This window comes from Vicugna pacos, chromosome 26 (assembly GCF_048564905.1).
Source record: "Vicugna pacos chromosome 26, VicPac4, whole genome shotgun sequence".
NCBI classification, from domain to species: domain Eukaryota; kingdom Metazoa; phylum Chordata; class Mammalia; order Artiodactyla; family Camelidae; genus Vicugna; species Vicugna pacos.
Genome location: NC_133012.1, coordinates 14,959,520 through 14,985,326, shown reverse-complemented (window position 1 = coordinate 14,985,326; position 25,807 = coordinate 14,959,520). Strand labels below are relative to the sequence as shown.

The following is a 25,807-nucleotide window of genomic DNA, read 5'->3' as shown; positions in this document are numbered from 1 at the left end:
AGCCACTGTGTTCTGTCTTGAATGGGAAGGTCTCTGTTTGACTTTTCTTAAAGCCAACCTTGTGACCCTGCGACCAAGATTAATGTGTTTTCAAAAAGAGTTCGTATTGGTTTCCGCATTACCTATTTTGAACAACAACAACAAAAATAAAAACCAAGAAATAATCTTATAGAGTCTGATGGCTCATTTTTCTTCTCAGCACCCCTGGATGATAAGCTTTGTAGCCCCTGTTTTACAGGTGAAGAAAATCACTTTGGCTAGCACGTTTTCTCAGGTAGAGATGCATGTTTTGAAACTTTGTACTTTTTAAAAATAAGAATGTCACCCACTCAGCCCTGTGACAACTTCATTGACACTGCATCCCCAGGAAATTTATGTTTTGTGTTCCCTTTTTACCTGTGAATTAACCAGTTACAACAGAGCCCAAAATCAGTTTCCCTAAATTATCTGACCTTTACTCTGGTGGTGAAGAAAATAGCAGTATATCTACTGCTGCTGCCAAGGCATCGTGGTACGGCAGTGTTTTGTGGTAACAATTTTGGAAAAATAAAATGCCGAGTCATTTAGGTAACCATATGCTAAAACACAACAATCTTAATTTATTACTATGTAGGCAGCCAAAGTTTTTGATTAATGGTCTGTTTTGATCCATTATGCCACACTTCCTTCCTAAATAAAGAAATCTATACTATAGATTGAGACTTGGTGCTTCCAACTTCAGTTAATTTTGTTATCTGCAAATAGTGTTAATCTCATTTGCTACACTTATTGGGCCCTTTGCACATTTCTTACTTGGCGTATTTTAGTTGTGGTTAGCATCCCAATTTACTTTTTTGACTTTCTTCTTTCTTTTCCTTTCAAGCATTTCTAATGTTAATAACTATATGCCCATAGGAAATATGTGATTTTTTTTTTTAGATCTAAATATCATTGTTATCTTGGGATACTCGTTGATAGATTGGGTTTAATTTACTGCAAGAGATCAGATTATAATTTTTGAGATCATTATGTCTGAAATACAATTATGTAATGTTAATTACATGTTCATTAATGTTAAAGAGATGTTCCTACAAAGCCTTGGTCATGTACCATATATTGTATATTAAAAGCCAGGTAATTTGTGTTTAGAAGATTTACCCAAACAGGAAAAATCAAATTTAGGATCTCATTGATAGGGAATATGGCACAGTTGTTTTCCACCTGTAATATGCTGGCTGTGTTTTATAAGGATTTGGCTACATTAGAGATAGTTTTGAAATCAGGAAAAAAAAAAAAGTCCTGGTACTATAATATGTGAGGTCCTAAAAATGCCAGGAAAAAAACATGTTGTACCTATGTAATCTTTTAACGTGAACCTGACATTCCCAAATTGTTAAGTCTAGGGATAATCTAGAGATAGTACTCTGGGGAGATAGGTGTCTATGGATGCCTAGACTCCTCTGGACACTTACTTAATGACTATGTAAATATTTTATGTAACTGTGTAACAAACACATTTGAACAGTCAAGAAAAAGTCAGTAACAATTATAGTGACCCATTGGCTTTTAATTTTATATTACAAACCCTTTCAGTGTATATAAGTATTTTACAGTTTTAATCACAGTGTAGATAGAGTTTAGTACAGTGGCTTTTTCAGTTAACATGTAATTAGCATCAGAATCCTATCTTTGTTTTAAATGAAGCTTATAATGATATTGTCAACTCTATCTCCGATCTCTTGCACTGAAGAAGAACAGTATATAGACTTCTCAAGTAGGGGCTTTGTTTTAATTTTCTTCTATGTTACTCAAAGTCATCTGCACAATTTATGCTATCTTCCTCAAGGCAGATGGCAGAATAGCAGTAAGGATCCAGCAGATCTTCAGTGTATAAATTTCATGTAACACTGTGTGATAAGTGTGGGAGAACACAGAAGAGACTTACTCCTGACGTTTTGGGTTTGCCATCTAATGGTAAAGAGAGATGGAAACCACAACACAAAGAAGAAAGCAAAATGCTAACTGGAAGTCCAGTTAACTGACATTAGCATGTAGAGGAAGGAACCACTAAGATCAGGGAAGATGGGGAAGAGGTAGAAAAGGCTTCAGGAAAGAGGTGGTATATGAGCTGAATCTTGAAAGGAAAAAAAGGATTTCCAAACGGGGATTTGAGAGAATGGGGGTGTCCAGGGCTCTCCAGCTTAGGAGAAGAATGCATTATGTTTCATTTACTTAGATTACTTTTATCATCATTTCTGAAACAAAATCAAAATTAAGAATTAATAAGATTCCATGGGTTCATGACATTAACTTAGGTAATAACCATATCTCTGGGTAGGAGTCTATTTGAATATTCTTAGTGAAAAAGAAATGAGGTTGTTAAAGCACACTATGCACAAAAAATGGGAAAATACATGATTACTATATAATTAATACTATTTATTTCCCATAATTTAAAATCATCTAATGAATTAGAATGCCATAAAAGTAATTAAGTATGAAAAATTTGCTTTTTATTGACACAGTAAAAACTAAATGGAAAATTTTTCTTAATATTCTGTCTAGCTATACTTTTTATTACTTTCAAATACATAAACTATGAATTTAATCTGGATTTTACTTTGTCCTTTAGAGAGTTTCATAAGTTTTGTTTTCCTTTTAATATGATTTCCATGTTTATTGTTTAGAAATAACTCCATGATGCGTATTTCTGATGTATGTATATAAATATAGTTAGACTCATATGTACAAAATTAAAAGTTTCATATTTGCTTTATGACATTATAATGAAACTCATTAATAACTACTCTATGAACAAATTATTAGAATAAGAAATTATGTTTTGAGTGAAGAAGTGTAGTAGGAAAAGGAGACGTGTTGTTTGTTCACACCAATAAGGAAATTCGATAATGTGAAAAATATAACACATTATAAAAGTTTATATTTGAATAATTCATACACAATGTATCTTAAACACTGGAAAAATGACTCCAGTGGAACTTCTTAGATAATTTTTAACATTGTTCCTGAAACTTTAAAAATATTTATATACACCTATAAATTTAAGACTGTTGGTACCTGCAATTTATCTTTATTTAATTACCTATTTGCATTTTTTTTTGGCCTGAAAAAAATCCCTTCAAGTTGATCAGATTTATATTATCTTCAACTTTAATAGTAGATGATTTGTGAATCTTTCTAATTTTACATTTTGTCAGTTATCATAGAATGTGCTGTCATTTGTAATTAAGCAAATGTGCAAAAAAAGTGTCACTCAAATTTATAAAATTTCAAAATGAAAATGTTTAATAGCTATATCATTTCTTTCCCCCAATTGTATGTGTTTATATTGACTATACTGGGCATAAACTATCACCTATTTAAAACCAACTTTTTGAAAATAAACACCACCAAATAGATATTATATTAATATTATTAATTGCAGAAACATTAATATGTGCAAAGTGTGTACATGTGTATATGAGTCTCTACACAGTCATGTTTGCCTGTATTCGATAGGCATTTGTTGGTGCTTTTATTTACAGAAATATTAGGTCCCTGCTCTTCTAGGTATGAAGAGACTAGGCGTCAGGAATAGAAAGATAAATGAGATGTAGTTCATGCCTGAGAGTTTGCAGTCTCTCACCTGGGATAGACATATACACAAATCATTATAGTAGAAATGCAGTGTTACTGTGGGGGTGTGACTAAACATACAAAGGAGAAGGAACATTCAAAATGTGCGCTATTAAAGCGATGCTCCTGCAAGAAGGTTTTATGGGTTATTAAACATGTTATTCCTCTTGTGTAGCATTAATGGTCCAAATATTGAGGGAATCCAGTGAAAGCCAAGAAATGGATTGTTTTCACTGCTACACGCCATTGCCAGAGAGTTTCAGAGGGTCTTACTGCTGGGAACCTGCAGGCCAGTCCCACCTCTCAGGTGAAATGAAGCCCATTTTATCTGAGAAACATGATGGACTGACTCCAAGCTCCCAAACCAAGGCCAGTCGAGCCTGCATTTGACTCATCTTGGGATCGGGACGTTCCTTTGGAAGCGGGGACCTGAGCGGAGAGTGTCTGTCCTCTCTCTTACCACACTGCCTCCGTTACCCAGCCTCATGCCACACGAGCAAGCTTGCCCTGCCCTGGAAGGTGGGATGTGGGATTTGGAGACATTTCACCTTCAGGGATGTTCAAGAACAAATCTCAAGAGTTCACCAGGCACATTTACTTTCCTTCAGATTTATGAAACTTACATTCATTTTGAAACCACTTGAAAGGACAGGGACAGATGTTCATCTTTCCTACTGTAATTATCTCTCTGTCCGTCTTATCTAGCCATATATATGTATATGTGTATATGTGTGTGTGTGTATGTATATGTATATGTATACGTGTATGTGTATCTATCTATATATATACACACGCGTGTGTATGATTCCATGATCTTTTTTCTCAACTAACTTGTTCCAGAATGTAAGATCCCTCCCGTCAAACATCTTTGTAAGTGATGTTTCAGTCGCCATTAGAGGAGTGTACAATACAAGGTGCTTGTTCCATTTGCTGCCCCAAGTACTCTTTTCTGTTTGTCTTAATGTCAATTTTAACATTCCCTATGGAGAATGAAATTGATGTAAAATATAAGATTCATGATTTAATTTGTGTAACCTAATTGCCAAGTTGGAAGGCGCCTAGCATTTATAATGTGCCAATTTTAAAAATAACTAGAACACGCTTTTGTGTCACATTAATTATTCTTTATGAAAATGTATACACATAAAGGACTTAACCCTTTGTTTGTGCGTAACACATTGCTGCTCAGAAAGACAACCCAGTAAGAGTGGTGGGGGGTGCACACTTTCGTGCAAGGTGGTTTTTGGAAAATATGCAGGTTCTGTGCCTGTGGCAAGTCAGAAGTCACTATCACTACAGAGCAAGAAAGGCCATCAGCAGGTGGTGGGGAGTTGCTAAGCAGATGAAGGCAATATTTTTCAGGATAGTCTTGGACTATAACAGAACTGGGCACAGCAACCAGCCAGTTTGTGCAGCTGATAGGCAAAGATGCAGAATCATCTGTGGTTAATCTGCCCAGGCATTTAGGACAGTGAAGGGTCATGGATGTCACACAATGTGTGTAAGAAATGGTGGCCAATTATGTGCACCGAAAATGCAAGTTGATGTCTCTCTTGCTGAAAGAAGAGTGTAAGTGTTCTCATAAAGAATCACAAAGTTGTTTAAAAAAAACCCCACAGGATTAACAAAAGAATATAGAAGAAAACGTGGTATCAGAATAAAGGGAGGAATATAATTTAACAGAATGATTGCAGAGAACTCTCCATAATTGGTCTGTATACATTAAAATGTTTACAAGTTACAAGTAATTCAAGAGGTTACAAGTTAATAAATGATACACAAACACACACAAACAGCTATAGAAGTATCTTAGTAAATTTGGGATGCTGTCACAAAAATACCATTGACTGAGTGGCTTGGTTGCATGCTTTTGGCTCAAGGACCCTCACAAGGCTGAAATCTAGCTGGTGGCCAGGGCTTGGTTATTTCAAACTCCAGCTGGTGGAGAGTTGCTTTCAAGATGATTTACCTGTTTCTTGGCAGGTCGCAAAAGACCCATTTCCACATTCACTTGCATGGCTGCTGTTGGACATTAGGTCTTTGCTGAATATTAGCTGGAGGGCTTTCTTCGTTCATTTCTTGCCATGAGGGCCTCTGCATAAGACCACTGAAAATACAGCAGATGGCTTTCTTCTGAGCAGGCAGTTAAGAGAGCAAGAAGACATCCCCTGAAAGAAGTAAAAGCCTGATCTAAGAAATGAGGTCCTGTTATTGTGCTGCATCCTGTTCATTCACTGTGAGTCACAAGGTTCAGCTCACAATCCAGGGGAGAAGATTTCACAAGGGAGACAGGACTTCTAGGGAGTGGGGTCATTGGGAGGCATCTTAGAGGCTCCTAATTACAGTCTGGCTTTGTTTTTGTTTTTTTTTTTTAAATTGAAGTATATTCAATTTACAGTGTAGTGTCAGTTTCTTGTGTATAGCATCATTTTTCAGTCATACATACACATACATATATTCCTTTTCATATTCTTTTTCATTGCATGATATTATAAGTTATTGACTTCTGCTATAGAGTAGAAACTTGTTTATCTGTTTTATATATACTAGTTAATATTTGCAAATCTCAAGCTCCCAATTTATCCCTTTGCATTCCCTTTCCCCTGGTAACCATAAGCTTGTTTACTATGTCTGTGAGTCTGTTTCTGTTTTGTAGATGAGTTCATTAGAGTCTCCTTTTATCTTTTTTTAGATTCCACATATAAGTGATATCATCTGGTATCTGCCCATTTTTTAACTCTGGTTGTTGTTGTTGTTTTGATATTGAATTGTATGACCTGTTTATATATTTTGGATACAAACCCCTTAACACTTGCAAATATTTTCTCCCATTCAGTAGGTTGTCTTTTTTGTTTTTGTTGATGCAAAAGCTTTAAGTTTAATTAGGTCTCATTTGTTTATCTTTGCTTTTGTTTCCTCTGCCTTCGGGGACGAATTTTAAAAATATATAGTGCTATGATTATTGTCAGAGAATAATCTACCTGTGTTTTCCCTTAAACATTCACAGATTTGCTCTCCTTTCCTGAAAAATATGTGTTGTCTACTAATATTATTACCATTTTCCACAGTATGAGAAATTTCTTCTGGACATTGGCTGAAGGAATATTAGGAAAGCTAGTAATCTTAATTTTTGAAGCATTTTGTGATGTGTGTGAGTGTGTTTGTGTGTGCTTCTGTGTTTACATCGGTGGGAGTAAATGACTGTTTATATTTTTGTGGGAATTTAGGAGAGATTAAATTAGGTAGATTCCACTTGCAACCAAAGGAGAGGCTCAACATTCTCAAAAATTCTTTGTAAATAATGGGCCAGAGAGTCAGCTGTGCAAAATAGATGGCTGAGACTGGAAATGATAAACTTATAAGTAGTGCCAATGATTTGGGGGCCACCAGACTTGATCAATACTGGTAAATATTCTCCTTCTGAATAGCTATTTGGCAAAACAACAAATGTCTTATTTCTATCATTGGGACTCTGCATGAAGAAAGAGTTCCATAGAGCCCCGGGTAACCAGTTTTCCCAGTTTCGGTTTGGCTGTTGACCTTTGGTTGTTGAAAAATTAAGTTGGCGACCAGAAGGGAAGTAAATTTTAAAAGAAGAGAAAGTAGGAGTAAGAAGAAATAAAACTTCCATCTGCATGCCCACTCAAAAATATAGTATGTTTTGCATATCATAGCCTTACTATTAATTCTGAAGATTATAGAAATTTTAATATGATGTTGTTGGGAATCTTGCCTTGGCTGCTATCACTACAAGTGTGAGTTGGGTAGAGTTTAGAATGTCATTCATACTTGGGAGAGGGTTGTGTCTTGCATTGCCCCAAACCAGACAGGACATACTCACCTGTAGGATGAGCAAGGTAAATATGTTTTCTCTTTCAAAATATTCAGAAGCCTTATTCTTATGTGTTATCTAATGTAAATACCAGGATGTTTTAAAAATTTGATGTGAATTAAATACTAAGAGTCACTGAGACAGTGAATTTTAGAAACTGTATACAATGACTGCATCATCAAAAAATATTAAGCCTTATAAATCTCTAAAAGTACGCTTAACTGTGTGTGATTTATCTGAGATACAGGTGAGTCCTAAGTAGCAGGCAGGAAAATGTATTTAAGGAGGAAATCCAGAATGTTAGATAAGGAGCAAAAGCACACAGGCATGTTTTGGCAGAAAAATTATTTTTTAGCAACAATTTTTCATATTAATATTAAGAATGCTCTTCCTGGAGCAGGACTCAGTGCCTAAGTATGGGAAATTGGTCCTGATGTTGTAAGTTTTCACAGCTAAGGGTCATAAGAGTCATAGATTGTAAGATTCTGTAAACTAAAGTTATCTTGAAGTGTGGGATTTCTAGGCACATCTTTACTACATTTACTCACGTTGCTACTGTATATATGGCAGTGTGTGAATCCATAAAACTTACTTCCCCTGATCTTGAAAGTGAACAGAGCATTTCAGTACAGAGGCAAATTGGTTTTGAGAGCAAAGCAAAGAAAGAAATCTCTCTGGGCCCCAGTTTCATCTCTTATAAAAGGAATCCATTTGACTTTAGTGATAATAAACATACACAATTTAAAAACAGTTCATTTCTGACTTAAAGCAGCTTCAAAGAAATATGACTAATTTTATAACATTATCCTTTAAAAAATACCATAGTGACTTCAATAATTTGTTGTGATGGTTGCTTTTTGTTGTCTGTTTCAGAAGAGATGATAGTACTTTCTGGAACTATTTAAATGGGAGTGAAAACATGCTTTTCATTTTTTTAGTTACCCTAATACAAATAAGGTGACTTGCTTAGCATCCACGTAACCAAGTTGCAGCAAAGTTCTAAATAGGGCATACATTTAAATGCTCTTTCCCAAAGAGTCATATCAGAGTGTATCATCTTCACTCCACAAATATCTCACTTCTTGAAAAGCTCCTTCTGTGTAGCCTAAATGTGAGCCAGGGAGCATGCAGTGGGTTGCGACGCTCCCGTGTTGAATATTAAGCACTGGTTGTCAGATTTCTTTGATTAGACACAATTACTTTCTTGAATTCATGACCCTAGGATGCTGCTAAATTTCTTTGCCAGAGTATTTCTTCATTAATTGCTTCTAACAAAAGTACAAGTAGCCTTCAACTAGCAAATGAATGCAAATGGCTTCTTAAGATCCTGGTATTTTGAAGCATAAAGAAAGGAGCAGCATGTGAGATGTATTCCCTTTCTAATCATACTTGAAGGATACTTTATTTTTCCCATGTATTAAGTGACAGATTATTGCTTTTAATGTATATTTCTATACCCCTTTTCCAAATAATATTTGTGGGTTTTTTTTGGTCTAGGCTAAGCTATGTTTATTATACAATAATTAGATATCAGTTAAAGTCAGTAGATATTAGGACATTTTAGCAATAACATTTTATTATCACATGCAGACTTAAAGTGAATTAAAAATATTACATTTTGCCCTCCATGACCCAAAACTTTAAGCAATTAAAAGTTTAAAGGGACCAATAATCACAATATTTTACTAATATATAAATATAATATGTAAAGACAAATCTTCTCTGTAAATTACATATATCCTCCAAACAAATGTAATTTAAACCATGTGGATGTTTATTGTTCTATGTATTTTTGCATAATGACTTAAGAAAACAAATACCATATGATGTCACTTATATGTTAAACCCCAAAAAGCTAAACTCATAAGCTATAAATAGTACAATGGTGATTATTAGGGGTTTAGGGGAGGCAGAAGAAGTGGGGAGAGGTTGTGTCATGTGTACAAATATCCAATTAGAAGGTGAATAAGTTCTGGGGTTTCTTGGACAGCATTGTGATTATAGTTAATAATACTGTATTGTACATTTTGATATCCTAAGAGAGTAGATCTTAAACGTTGTCATCACAAAATAGAAATGCTAGTTTTGTGATGTGATAGAAGTGTTAGCTAATGCTGTACTGGTGGTCATTTTGTAGTATATAAGTGTGTCGAACACACTGTGTACCTTAAATTTACACAATGTTATATGTGAATTATATCTTAATAGAACTGGAAAAACTCACAGTATCATTTTTAGTCACACCTCCCAAAATAAAACATTTAAGTAGTGTGAATCAAACAAAGTACGTACAAGATCTATATGTGGAAAACAACAAAATTTAGATGTATGAAATAAAAGAACTACTAAATAAATGGAAATATATTCCATGTTCATGGATAAGAAGACTTAATATCATCACAATGCCAGTTCATCCTATCTTGATCTATAGATTCTGTGCAGTCCCAATAAAAATCCCAGCAGATTATTTCCTGAGTATTAGCAAACTGATTTTAAAGTTTAACTGAAGAGGTGAAAGACCTAAAATAGCCAACACAATATTGAGGAGAAAGAATAAAGTTGGAAGAATGAAACTACCCAACTTCAAGACTTAAAGTGACAATATGGTACTGATGAAAGAATAAATAGATCAATGGCATAGAACATTCAACCCAGAAAGAGACCCTCAAAATAGAGTCAACTGATCTTTGACAGTGGAGCAAAGGCAATACAGTGGAGCAAAGATAATCTTAACAATAGTGCTGGAACAACTGAATGTTGTTCACAATGGGGGGAAAAAAAGAATGTAGAGACAGACTTTATACCCTTCACAAAAACTAACTCAAAGTAGATCATAGACCTAAATGTAATATGAAAAACTATAAAACTCTTAGAAGATAACTTAGCAGAAAATCCAGTTGACCTTGGGTGTGGCAGTGACTTTTTACATACAACACCAAAACCAATATCGATGAAAGAAATACCAAGCCGGACTTTGTTAAAATTAAAAACTTCTGTGAAGGTCAGTGCCAAGGGAATGAGAAGATAAGCCACAGACTGGGATAAAATATTTGCAAAAGACACATCTAATAAGGACTGTTAGCCAAAATATGCAAAGAACTCTTAAAATTCAAAACTGAGGAAACAAATTTGATTTAGAAATAGACCAAAGAACTTAACAGACACCTCACCAAAGAAGAGATACAGATGCCAAATAAGCATATGAAAAGATGCTCCACATTGTAAGTCATCAGGAAAATACAAACTAAAACAGCAGAGATACCACTACAGATCCACTAGGATAGCCAAAATCTAGAATAGTGACCATACCAAGTCCTGGGAGGGATGAGGAACAACAGGAACTCTCATTCATAGCTAATGGGAATGACAGTGACATAACTGCTTTGGAAGACAGTTTAGCAGTTTCTTACGAAACAAAACATGCTCATGTGACCCAGCAGTCACTCTCCTTGGTATTTATCCTGAGGAGTTGAAAATCATTGTCCACACAAAAACCTACAATTGGACATTTATAACAACTTTATAATTGCCCAAACTTGAAAGCAACCAAGATGTCCTTCAGTAGATGAATGGATTAAGAAACTGTGGTACATCCAGACAGTGGAGTTTTATTCAGCACCAAAGAGAAATGAAGAGTCAAGCCATGAAAAGAGATGGAGGAATTTCAAATGCATATTACTAAAAGAAAGAAACCAGTTTGAAAAGGCTGTGTATTGTATGATTCCAACTATAGGGCATTCTGGAAAAGGCAAACTATGGGAACAATAAAAAGATTAGTGATTGCCAGGCACTGGTAGAGGAGGGAGGGATAAATAGGTGGAGCACAGAGGATTTAGAGGGCAGTGAACACACCCTGTATGATACTATAATAGAGGATACCTGTCACTATACATTTGTCCTTTGAATATGCAACACCAGGAGTGATCCCTAATGAAACCGTGGACTTTAGGTAATAATGATGTGTCAGTGTAAGTTCATCAGTGAACTTAACTCTGGTGGTAGATGTTAGTAATGGGGGAGGCTATGTACATGTAGGGATGCGGGTAAATGAGAAATCTGTATATCTTCCTCTCAATTTTCTGTGAACGTAAAACTACACAAAAAAATACATTTAAAAAATACATTTAAAGTAAAATAAAAAGCAGATGTTTTTAGTGCTCTCATTGATTCAGTTAGCATTTATATTTGAGTCCCTGCAGTATCTCAGACATTGTCCATTTCTATTTGTATGAGATGAACATAACCAAAACGTTACAGATGTTGTTATGATAAAAAATGGCCAGAATGATCAGCATGAGTTGAGTGCTGTAATTATTTACCTTCAACATTAGGGATGGACTACTGGTAAATCTGACTATATAGCACTTTCCCTTAAGCACTGGGTTGACAATTCCATACATGATGTCCGAGCCTAATTTCACAATAACTGAATTATGGAGGAAATATTAAGTGTTGAGTGTGTATTTTATACATTATGCTCTTGATAATTCAGTGTATCATGACACTCTGCAAGGCTGAATTCTGGAAGAGACCTAACCTACTCCAAATCTCTTTCTTATTTACTTTAGTGGCTTTTTTTGAGATTCAAAGTCACGTAAGTCAGAGTGCATCTTATGCAATTCTTACTCTGATAAAGTGGTGTTTGACATTTTGAAAAATAACCTGCATATAATCACAATCAGAATATATAAGGATTTTTAAATGGAAAAAAAGCCTTTCTATTCAATCTTTTTTTTTCTAATAAGCCATTAAATGAGCAGCAAATTTCAGCAGATAAAGTTTAACTCAGTTTGCTCAGTGCATTTGTCTTCAGATTGCTTGGAATAGTATGAACAGAGCAATCAACCACTCAGAGATATTGCCTACTAGCTAACATAATATGAATAAAATAGATACCATATTATACATATGAAAAATGATTTCAAGGGCAGATTCAATTTTATTTTTCTTAGAAGCTAGTGCTTTAAAGAAGTATAGTATTGGAAATGGGACAAGTATTGCAATAAAAACTGAGGTGTGAAAAATGATCAAATGCAAAAAAGTGTCTAGGCAAGAAGCAAGATGGATGGTTAGAGAAAAAAAGTAGAAAAGGCACCTGTTTTTGCCTTTTCTCTGAAACATATTTAGTCAGTACATGATTAATCATTTATATATAAATTTGTTTATCATTTATTAGTAATTAGAAAATAAGTATGTTTTGTTATTTGTCAATTAAAATTAAGATTAAAAGCTTTTACAGTGTAGTCCATTATAAGCACTTTGTTTACCACATAACAATGTTTCACAAGTTCGCATCAACAGTAGGTAAAGGCCCTGGTTTCTGATAATACTGTCCAAATTGGTAGGTGATTTTAGAGGCCTATTTTTGCTTCATATGTTGTCTGAGATTATAGATGACAAAGATCAAATGAATTGGGAGTGGGAAAGTGATGACTTAGCTGCAGTATTATTTATTTGAGGTTTAGAAGTAGTAATTATTCAATAACTAGGTTAGTGAATAGAAAGGGAAGGCCATTTAACAGCATAGAATAAAGTAATGGAGAAAAATCTAAACTAAACATAATCAGAATATGTGTATGTATATTATATACATATATAGTATTTATCAATCAGTAAATATGTGCTTATGTGTATATGTGTGTGTATATATGCATATATGTATAAATGCACACATATACACAAAATGCATTGAATCAATACTGTTATATACATATATGCATATATATATATACACACACACACATTCACACACACACACACACACACACACACACACAATTTATGTATTCAGTGCTTTTTCTAGTAGCTCTCATATCCCAAGTACTTTTTTAGGAGCTGGAGATAAAACAGTGAACAGAAATGGTCAACTGTCTGTTCGCACTGCCCTCATGGACAGTGAGGACTCAGTAGTAACGATAGATGAGCAAAATACAATGTATATTAGCAAGTAATTGATGAGAAAACAAAGCGGAGGAAATGAGTAAGGAATGTTGGGAATGGGGTTAAACTTTTACATTGGTGTATTTGCTTTTTATTGCTGGTACAATAAATTGCTACAAGTTTAGTCATTTAGTAGCTTACAACAGAAGGAGACCAGAGATCAGGTTACTGCAAGAATCTCTATAGAAGATGATGTTGGCCTGGTAACGACGGGTAGTCGAGTGACAAGGGGCAAGTAGTTGGATTCTGGCTACATGTCAGAGGCGGAGATGGAAGGATTTGCTGGAGGTTTGCAGCCAGAGAATAAGTAAAACTAGTTAAGGAAGCCTCCAAGGTACTTTTGGCTTTAATACTTGGCAGAAACTCAGTTGTCCTTTATTGAGATGAGTAAAATTATTAGAACATTTGTTGTTTTGGGTTTTTTTGTTGTTTTTTTTTTCCTGTGGGAAGTAGTGTTCAGAGTTAGTTTGCTGTATTTAAAACTTTAACCTGGTTGTTAGATATTAGAATTAAGATTGACTAGTTGGGGATCAAATATATGAGTCACGAGTTCAGTGAGGACATAAGTCATCATAAATGACAGATAGCTTGTGTATAATTTTCAAAGCCATGGGATTGACTGAGGTATTCAGTCATGAGTTTGGATAAGAAATTGAAGATATTTGGGAATTAAACACTGGGATACTCCAAACAGTGATTAGGGGAAGGAAGAGGAAGCAACACAAAATACTGAGGCACAAAAGACAGGGAAGAACCAGGTGAGTGAGAAGTCCTGACAGCCTGGAGCAGAAAGCGGTTCCAGGAGGGTGAGAAGGGCTTTGTTATGCTTGTATGTCACAAGAGTAGAAGGCTGAGAAGGATCATGGGATTTCACAGTGTCAGGGATTTTGTCGATAAAAACAGTTGCAGTGGGAGGTAGAATTGTGACTGGAATGAATGAAAAATTGAGGGGTTAAAATCAGACACAACAAATAAAACTATTTGTACACATTTTATTCTAAAAAATTGAATAGGAGCTGGAGGAGTGCTAGGATACAATGCAGTATTTGTAAGACAGAAATAAGTTAATATTTGGGGGGTACTGAATCACTATGAAAAACTTAAGGAGAAAAGGAAGAATTTCCAGAGTATTCCTGAGTGCATGGGGAAGGAGGCTGGGATCTAGTGCTCAAGCAGACAGCCTGGTTGGGTGGTGGAACATGCATTGTATCCATAGCCACAAGAAAGCAAGCAAACTACGTGCGTAGAGCTGCTGGACGTGTGAGTGGTGGTGATATCTTGGGAGGTTTTCTCCTGATGGCTCAGTGTTCTCCGTGAAGTAAGAAATAACACCTTTTCATGGAGCGAATGGGTTTTGATGTTGCACATTTGAAAAGAAAAGGGAGTGGATAGATTTCAGAAATGTAGTATGACTGTGTCACCATTATGGACCTACCCAAAGTTAGTGATGGGATTTAGAGAGACTGATTATCATGGTTTTGTGCCACATTCAGCTATATGAGAGCAGACAGTATGTGCGGACCCAAATTTAACCAGAATCATGGTTTAACTAAAAAGCTATGTCAAAGTGATAGAGGCAAGGGATTTGGGGTAATAGCCAGTGGATTCTCTTATATTTAACCATGAGTAAAGGGAGCAATTAGGGCATTTGGGGGTTGAGGGACCACAAAATAGTGCTAGTATCAGTGGAGTAAACATCTTGGTAGGATTTAAAAATAGTTGATAATATACGGTTACTAAAGGGAGGAGGCTGAAAAGATGATGGTGGTTTTCAAAGAGGGGAGTGTTTGAAATTGTGCTTGTAGAGGGATAGACTGGGATTTCAAAATTGTAGAATAGATAAACAAGATTACACTGTTAGCACAGGGAAATATACACAAAATGTTATGATAAATCACAGAGAAAAAAATGTGACAATGAGTGTGTATATGTCCATGAATGACTGAAAAATTGTGCTGAACACTGGAATTTGACACAACATTGTAAAATGATTATAAATCAACAAAAAATGTTAAAAAAAGAAAAGAAAGCTTTCAATTATTGGTAATATAAGCAGTGAATGTGGTAGGATTCTGGCGAAGGTCGTTGAATGACGGATGATTTCTTAGGATATGAAGGCTGTGGCAACAGGTAAAATAAAAAAAATTATATCATGGCTTAGTTTTCAAAAATGTGTTCTGAGTTGGTTGTCAAGTTTCTTCCAAGAAATGTTTGAGAAACTTACTGGATTCCCTCTACGTTTTCAATTCCCCATTGCCTTATTTTCATCATATCCAATAAGCAGGAGAGTGAATATGGTGACAAAGGAGGCCCACTCTCTTTTTAAAAGCCTTTACCCTAAAGTGGCACACATTGATTTTGGTCGTATTTCATTAGTGAGTACTAGTAACAGCTAAACCTAAATAAAAAGTTGGAGAGTGATACTGTGATGTGTGGCCCATATTTCATTGGAAATTTTATACCTTTTGTACAGTGACTGTTCCTTGACTTTCTGTTCCTTACAGTAGCTAAGGAAAATTACTGAAAATACCAGAGGCATTTGGAGAATATATTAAATTGAATTGAATTAAACAATGGGAGTCATTTAGAGATCTAATCACTCTATTCTCACATAACAATACCCTCTGGCAAGCATGTACCTGTTTTTCAGGTGTTATATATTTTCTGAGTCCTGATCTGAATTCAGCTCTTGTCTGACTCCAGTATGCTTTCAATTAGATACTGTAAAGCAGTGCAATTTTTCACCATTCCTTGCTGTCATGAATTTAGTGAGTAAAGTTTGTTCTTCGTTTTAAGGAATGCGATTGCGGCAGCCAGCACTCATTACAATGCTTCCTAAAGCATAAGTGATGGTGTGCCTGTAAATTTCCATCCTCATGTATCTCTATTGTTGCATTTTTTGCTTACAAAGATTTTAGTGTCACTTTATTTAATTGAAATCAAATGATGTTATTTACTTTTTGGTGATATAAAAAAATTGCATCTGTAAGCAACTCTTATCCAAATTGAATTTTCTTATAGAATGCTAAAAGTCCTTGGTACAGAACATTTTACACATAAATTTAAAACAAGTGCTAAACTGTGACATGTACTCCACCAGACCAACAATGGAGATGATATGGTAGCTGAGCTCATAACTGATTATGTGCAAGGCATTGTTGAGTCATCAGATGACACAAGATTGAACAAATGATCCTGCAAGTGACAAGAGCAATATATGATATCTATAGACATTATCATCGCTTTGCATAATCTATTTAGTAAAATAACTGAGTGAATACTAAAGACAGTAATATCCCATAATGGGCTTTATCATTAGCAGCATCATATGATTACTTTTGGATTTTAAAAATATTAGAATTTATATTTTGGAAAATAGTTCAAAACAGCTCCTATAAATTGAGCCCGATTCTAGAGGAGGTGCTTGTTCATGGCCACCCTGTGAGTTATTTGTATGTGTAAAACAGATTTGGAACTATTTCCAATTGAATACTAATGTCTGATGCCATTCTCACACCATGCTGTATCTGGGGACTTTGGTAAACATTCCTGGAAATTCTCTGCCTTCTTAGCTGGATGATCATGTTTTTCTTGTGTCTTTATGCTCTAGTAGAGACTGTGGTTCTGATGGTAGAAGTTTCCTAAGAAACCTAGCAAAACTGAGGAAATAAATGGAGTAAGTGTGTTCTTCATGCTAAGTTCTCTATTTTTCAGTCCTCTAGTTGGAAACATAGCTGAAATCCAAGTGAATTTTGCCTTTGGTTTTAGAATGTTTTGTCAGATTTCAAAATGGCCCTACCACAAATTTCTCCCATCCCTACATGTATATACCCTTTTACAGTGTAACGTTGCTCCATGTCCCATTTGAATCTAATTCTGATGGAGTGACTTGATTTGGCCAGTGGGGCATTAGCATCTGTGATGCAAGCAGAGGCCCCTTGTCACCAATCCTCTCTTGCTGCTAAGAACCCTTCTCCCACCATATAATCAGAGAGAATGAGAGAGCACATGGAGAGAGACCCTACCTGTCCCAGCATCCCAGTAATGGGTGAGACCACCCTCATCCATTAAGCCCCAGTAGACCAGCTAAGACTGAAACAATCTCCAGATGAATCTACAGAACGTGAGAAATAATACATGTCTGCTGTTTGAAGCCACTGTACTTAGACAAGATGTGTTCTGCACATCCTTTCTTGGTGCCTTGGACTCTGCCTTCAGTATTTTGGTGCAGGCATTTGGTTTACAAAGTAACTTGAGGAAACACACCTTTGAGGGAAGCATTGTTATTACTCGGACCTATGTGACACGAGGCTACGCTATGACTTTTGTGTTACGATTTCATGTTCAAAGTTACTCCTTTCTAAATAAATCGTCATTGTGCCTAAATTATTTTTATCATTTAACTCCTTGGAACAAAATTTCCTTAGTTTCCAGCATTTACTAATTATGTGTTAGAGCCATTTAAAGAGACAGTATTTGAGCTTCTAAGTCTCACTGACCCAAACTTTAAAAAACCGTATTGTATTTTGTAAGAAAAAGGCAGTGGTGATCGACAAAAATGTAGTTGTGCATATATTAGAAATGAAAGAATTCTAATGATAGTTTGTTAATATTGACTATTTTCTTAATTGATTAATTACTTTGAAAATATCTAAGACTACTTTTTATTTGCCAATTAAGCTGTTATGTATAGTTTATATATTTATATCATGATATAAAGTATTACTTGTTGGAAGTTAAAAATATGAAACTTTCAGTTGATTTATTGACTATATGCTAAATGTATTTTTTAAATTATTTTAAACTGTTTGAGGATCCTCTGTCCTCATGACTTTGAATTCTAATTTCAACAGAGTAAACTATGTGACTATGCAGTTCTTGTTCTCAGTAGTTAATCACCTACATGAAGAACTAAAGCACAACTAATTTCGCTTGTTACCAATGAGTATAGAGTGCGTGGAAGTTGGATTGCTTTTGAACAGGGTAGTATTTGGAGTTGATGGGAATAATGAGTAGTTATTTTTTCTTTTAATTTAAGTGTAGCTCATTTACAGTGTTGGTTTAGTTGCAGGGGTACAGCAGAGTGATTCAGTTCTACATAAACATATACATACATATATATTCTTTTTCAGATTCTTTTTCATTATAGGCTATTGTAAGATACTGAATGCAGTTCCCTGTGCTATACAATCAGTCCTTGTTGTTTATCTCTTTTATATATAGTAGTGTGTATCTGTTAATCCCAGACTCCTAATGTATCCCTCCCCCACCTTTCCCCTTTGGTAACCGTAAGATTGTTTTCTACGTCTGTGACTCTGTTTCTGTTTTGTGAATAATGAGTCATTCTTTAATTACTCTTTGTTCATATTTCTCTACAAAGGTTAATTTCTTTAATAAGGCGTTCTGTTTTAATAAATAGTAACTTCAGTGAAAATCATTTTGAGTCATTTGTGCTGTCAGCTGTAAACGTATAATTATAAGCACTATGAATATAATTTAAAGTGTTATGGTCTGATGCAGCAAAGCCTGTAGTATTAAGTGGAAATGGTCTTTGACAGGGAGACTTTGATAGAAGACGGCTGCTGCTCCCTCTCCAGAGCTCTGCACTATCCCATCTGTCCCCAGGGACTTTCCTTCTCCATCTCTTCAGGAAGAGTCAACCTTTCTGCAGTTAATGGTGAGTGGAATTGAAATGAAATTCAAAATTCCATTTAAGTTTTAGAATTAAGTACCTCATTTCTTCTTCTTTCCTGTTGCCAATATTTATTACTTTCACTAGAACCTTATTCACTGAGATCCTGATAGCATGGTAATTAGAATGTTCTGGAACTGTGTTTCATTTTACTTAGGTAAATTCTAATATATTTTCCACAATTCTGTTGCCAAAAGCAACTTCCCAAGCGCAGAAAAAATTGAGACATCTCTATACTATCTGCATTCACTAATTAGTGATACTAATTTGGTTCCATCTAGATTTCCTTTAATTAGATACATTAAACACTGATAAAACACATTTACTTTATAAGATAGGCATATTCAGGACGTCTCTTGGATATGTCCATTCAGTTATAGAAGACAAGATATTCAGCCATTCATTTGCTCATTTGATCAGACTCACCCAAGACCTATTATGGGCAAATGATCTTGGCAAATGTTGAGAATGCAGAGTAAGTGCAACTCAGCATGTAGTCAGAGAAGCAGGGGGGACAACCACTAGTTACAAAACATCATGACGAACAGTCACAGATTTACGCACCAAGTTAATGTGGAAGCACAAAAAAGAAGCAATTAACTATGTTTGGGAAATCAGAGAGGAATTCATATTGTGTTTCTGTGTTTGTGGTGAGGGGAGTGATGTTTGAACTTCGTCTAGGTGTGTGACGTGGTACTCTCCAAGGGAGCAAATGAAGTTGGGTCATGACAGAGAAAAATAATTTATAACAATAGTACATGGTGGCTAAGAACTTGTAGTTCGGAGTTTGGCACATTTAATTTGAATCCTGGTTTTCTCACTAAACACATGTATGACCTTGACAAGTTAATCTCTCTGAAGATAAATACAAATAAAAATAATACATATTTTATAAGCTTCTTATGCAGATCAAGAGACCTACTTATAAAATACTTAGCAGCATGGCTGGCTTCTGATAAACAGTTAACAAATGATAAGTAATTACTGCATTTTATATAGGGTTGAGAGTCAATAAGTATTATTTAGATATTCACAAAATGATTAGAGAAATAGAGGGCCAAATATTTTGATTTGTGTTGAATATAACTTACAGAAGAATTAAAAATAGAATGAAATGTCTATATGTCTTTAAAAAATCAATAACAGAATGATATAATTCATATAGCAAGAGCAATCAATTTAATTAGACATGAAATTCTTATAATATTATTAAATTATATGAGGCATTGAAGCTCAAGCACAGTCAATGTGAGTTCAGGTTTCCTATTAAAGACATATTCAGATGGTGTCAAAAATTAAGATCTAATTTATGCTTTATGAAAGAGAGCCATATGAAATTAAAAAAAAAACTCACCATATTTCTAATGATAAAAACCATATGTCATTTGAACAGAAATAAAAAAGAGAAACAATATTATGTAATAAAATTTAAGGCTAATAGCGTTAAATCAGAACATTTTTGTCTTGTATGTACATTTTACTGGTGACTATTGGCCAGAACACCTACTAGTAGCCTTTCTAGGCTGAACTTCCTCAGGAGGTCAAAGGGAAAGCATTTGAGAGAAAGATCCAGGTAAAAACCAAGCTACCTTTTATGATCTAACCTTGGAAGTTAGAGTAATTTATCTAATACTGCATTTGTGAAGGCTGAACTGGAGTCCCTCTCCTATGCAAAGAATGAAGGAGTGACAAAGTCCTGAAGAGCATGTGTAAACAGATGTGATACTCTGGTCATTTTGGGAAACTGTAATCTGCCACAGCCTCACCATCTGGTAACAAAATTCACATCCTTCAGGCAAGCAAAATTCACTCATCCCTTCCCCCAAGAACTGCCCAGCGTCTCATTGTGTCATGGTATCAGGCTCTACTGGAATTGAATATTACCAAATAATTGATGTTTAGGAATAGTCAAAGGTTATAGATGCAAAGCCTATATACTCAGAAACCATGAAAATCACTTCACAAATTATTGAAAGCAATAAGAAAATACAATAAAACAGCGAGTTAACATATGCCAAAAAATCAATAACATTCTTACAATCAATAACAAATATAAAAATAAGATAAGCAAATCTTTATAATAGTATATATAAGCATGGTTAAAGACATGTGAATATTACCTAAAATAGGTTGTACTGTTAATAATATTAATGGGCCCTGGGTAACTATTTACAAATTGCAATGAGAGAAAAAATTTAATATCTTTAACATGTGAGAAGATGTATTATATGTGTGTGTGTGCACGCACATGCGCGCGTGCACACACACACAACGGAATACTACTCAGTCAAAAAAAAGAATGAAATCTTGCCATTTGTGACAACATAGATGAACCTGGAGGATATTATGCTAAGTGAAATAAGCCAGATAACACATATACGGTATGATTTTACTCATATAAGAAATCTAAAAAATAAACAGACAAACAAAACAAAACTCATGCAGGGGTCAGAATGGTTGCCAGAAGGGAGGTGATTTGAGGGGGGTGAAATGGGTGAAGGGACTCAAGAGTTACAAACTTCCAGTTATGAAATAAATAGATTGTGGTGATGTAATGTACAGGTGACCTTAGTCAATACTGTCATAGTGCATATTTGGAAGTTGCCATGAGAGTAAATCTTTAATTTCCTACCATAAGAAAAAATGTTTTAGCTTTGTGTGGTGACTGATAGTAACTACTTACTGTGAGGATCATTTTGCTGTGTATACAAACAGTGAATCATGTTGTACACCTGAAACTAATATACTGTTATATGTCAATTATACCTCGATTTTAAAAAGAGAAAATAGTTACAATTCAGGCATAGAAATAGAAAAAAAAATTCTAATTATACAATAAAACCTTGTCAAAGTCCTTGTTAGGAAAAACAAAATGAAAGCCCAGTGTTAAGGAGAACTAATTTAATCAGAAAGGAGTTTCTAGTAGGAGTTGTTTTACATAGCTATCAAAAGGATGAGAATTTTGGTGATGTATTTAATATTTGGCATAATCAAAGTGCTGTCTTTTTGATGATTGATTACTACAATGTATCATCAAAGCCCCATCACTTTGATATAGTACACTAACAATAAGCTTTTTGAACAAAAGAAGTATGAGCATTCATGAAAGCAGTGCTAGTCTATGCTTAAGAACTACTCAAAAAGGTAAAAAATCTTCTCTTAAAGACTATCTAGTTTTTGCTTGGAAAACTCATCAGAATATAAAAATGCTAATTTGTTTTTTATTGTTAAGCATTGCCAAAGCCAAGTTCCTGAAATCTTCAGGGAATCAGGATAACCACTCACCTTCTTATAAAACTTTCTGTTTCATTCTGTTTTTCTTAATTAAAAAATAGGGAAGCACATTGAAATCATATAATATTTGACAGTTTTTAAAAGATATCTTCTGTTCTTGCTTTCATTGAGAAATTTAGGCTTTTTTCTCCTAAAAACATATAAGAATTTTAAATAGTAATCATTGTTGTCAGGTAAGGATAGAAAGAAATGTAATCATGTCATATTCAATGAATGATTTTGTGGCCATGTTTCATTTATCATCTTCACTGAAGCATTATATGAATATGCATAATCTTGCTTTCTTTACTGAGCTTTTACAGTGTAATTTCACAAGTAGATGAAAAATGTTGTATTTAGATGGTTGGCTGAATTCCCAGTTGTTTTTTTTTTTTTCCTCTCTTGTTTTCTGAAATTTAAGGGCATTACAGATTGATTTCTTTTTCTACATATGCTCTGCCTTTTATAGTTAATTTAGAATGTATTATTTCTAATGTCTTTAGTTAATAATAAAATAATGGTATAATCTCAATTCTTTTGTTTTTAACTTTTCTGATAATCTAGGAAATTCTTTATATATTAATAGATCTATAAAATCATTTGATTTTTTTGCTATTAATAGCAAGATAATTAACATATATTGAGTTCCTTGTGCCACACACAATAAATAGTTTGCTGGAGTTTGCTGTAATCCTATACAGCAATGTTTCTTTTTTTCCTATTTGGACATTAGCAAACTGAAGGCCACACAGATGGTAGATATTGGGTCAGGATCCAAGGTAATATGACTTTAGAGACATCAGGATCATAAACTCTAATGTCTGCTAAATAATGAAATGGTAATAAACACATATTGACTTTATCCCTAACTGCCTCAGTTTATCCAGTGACATGTTAAAATATTGACTGAGTGCATACTATTTTTCAAGCATCATGAATAGGGGATTCAGGTGCCAAGTAAACATTACAGACAGGGTTCTTGCTCTTAGCCCATTGTTCTAGTTTTTGAAAAAAAATAATCAACAGTGGGTGGTCAAATTAACAAATAACGTGGTTTAAGAAAGTGCTAAATGCATAGAAGGATATAAAGTCCTCAGACAGAGGCTGACTGTTGAGTGTTATGTTTAATAAAATAATCAGGGGAGATTTCTCTAGAAATGGAACATTTATTCATAGATCTGAAGGTTGAGAAGAGGCCAGCCATATAAAGATACAAGACATGAGAATTCCAGGCAGGGTAGATAATTAAGTTTAAAGACCTGCATACAGAAATAAAATTGGTGTTTTAGAGGAATTCTAAAAATTTATGGTGTCATTGTTATTACTATTATTGTTAGCCTGCTTCTGTTTTAGCTAACACAGATAGTGAGCATTTCTAGAAGAGTTTAAATATCCATTGATATTTTATTATAAAATCATAAAACAAACTTAATATGTAATAAATACCAAAATAAGGTAACTATATGTGGGGGAAAGATAATGCCTTTGAGATTGTTATAAACGTATAAATCCCTCAAATATTGTTTTGATTAGAACATCTTTTCAGTGGAGACAGAAGGACAGCCTCTATTGAAAACCCATCTAAAATCCTACATGATTTGCAGAGTGGATCCTGAGAAGTACCAAGACTTACAAGTTTAAGGGAGACTACGGGTGGGGAGGATGAGAGAATGAGAGAGGTTTTATGGATTTTGTGAGTACCCATTGGCTTAATATTTGGTTTCTGTTGTGCTTGAGAGATGAGGAGAAATTTAATTTTTTTTTAGTAGGAAAACACTCCAACTCTGTCCTTCTTTCTCAAGACTGTTTTGGCTATTCAGAGTCTTTTGTGTTTCCCTACAAATTTTAAAATTATTTGTTCTAGTTCTGTGAAAAATGCCCTTGGTGTTTTGATAGAGATTGCACTCAATCTGTAGATTGCCTTGGGTAGTATGGTCATTTTAACAGTATTCATTCTTCCAATCCAAAAACGTAGTATATCTTTCCATCTGTTTGTGTTTTCTTCAATTTCTTTCATCAGTGTCTGAATAGTTTTTGGAGTAGAGGTCTTTTGCTTCCTTAGGCAGATTTATTCCTAGGTATCTTATTCATTTTGATGGGTTGGTAAATGGGATTGCTTCCTTAATTTCTCTTTGTTGTTAGTGTATTAAGATGCAACAGATTTCTGTATATTAATTTTTGCATCCTGCAGATTTACTGAATTCATTGATGAACTCTAGTAGTAGATGGTCACTTGGGACGATGGCCCTGAACCAGCACAAGGCTGAGAGTCAGAACTGACACCACTGCCTAAGGTTGAGATCATTAGTGAAAAGTTTTGATACTCTCTCCAGCCAGTCGAAACGACATAATGATGTGAAGTAACAGACACACTGAAACTGGGCAAGGGTGGTATCTAAATCAAAATTAAAAGTCAGTTCTGCATTTCAGAAACTGAATTCAAAAAACTGTAATATGAGCAAATCATTTATAAATAAATAATCAGAAGTAGCTCTTATCCTACAACACAAGGTTGGTTGAGTAACAGGAGAAATAATTAATGCCACTTAACAGATTAAAAATTAAGGGAGAAAAACAGCATAATCATCTAAATAATGTAGAAAAAGTGTTTATTTACATTTAAAACTATTCTTGTAGAAAAACATCAATAAATTGGAAAGAGAACAGGCTTCCTTAAATAAAAAAATACTTGAGCAAATATCTAAAGCAAATTCTATGTATCTATCTACCCATATTTCACACACATACTCAAATTCCTAAACTTGTCTAATTTATATCTGTCATCACTAATTTCACATCATCCCTGAAATCTGACCATGGTTCATGTTCTATTTCCCTATGCTATTCATTCTCTCAGTCTCCTAAACAACTATTTCATTCTTTTTATTCTCTCCTGAAACTTCCAAAAAATCCTCCATCATCTTTAAATGATGATCTTCTTCCTTTTCCACCGAAAAAACTGAAGAAATCCGAAAAATATTCCTCACAAGCTCCTAATAACACATCTATCCACGAGCCTGTGGTTTGCTGACATAAAGGCATTTTTACTCTTTAGCTGCATATGCTTTTCTGGAAAACCTCATGGGTCTGCAAAATTACGTGCTGAAAACATGGGACTTATTTGGAAAAGCCTAGTTAATTTTGTTAACAGAGCATAAAAAAGCAAAGGCTGTGGCAATCCTAATAAAAACACCATTTCTATTACAGGCATTTGAAGTGAGCATAACAGTGGATCCTTTACACTTTTAAACCTTGGAGCCCAAACTTCTTCTTTGGGACTGTAGGTCCTTGGAGCAGTCATTCATTTCTAATAGCAGCCAGTTTCTTCAAAGTTAGCTTATCTTTCCATCAGTCTGATTGTAAACACCAGGTGAGATGCCTTCAGTTTCTTCACTTTTGTGGTCAGCTTCCCCAGAAATCTTAATATCAGTGAAAAATATAGCAGTTCTTGAAGG

General features: G+C 34.6%; 1 protein-coding gene across 7 annotated transcripts in view; it reads left to right on the top strand.

Annotated features, from left to right (window-relative positions):
- MSR1 (macrophage scavenger receptor 1) overlaps nt 1-25,807 on the top strand; it is a 250,059-nt gene that overhangs the window by 12,592 nt on the left and 211,660 nt on the right. For all 7 annotated transcript variants that reach the window (XM_072950374.1, XM_072950378.1, XM_072950377.1 and 4 more), the window contains exon 3: nt 18,946-19,064. The gene's annotated coding sequence lies outside the window, so the exon portion shown is untranslated. The remainder of the gene's footprint in view (nt 1-18,945; nt 19,065-25,807) is intronic.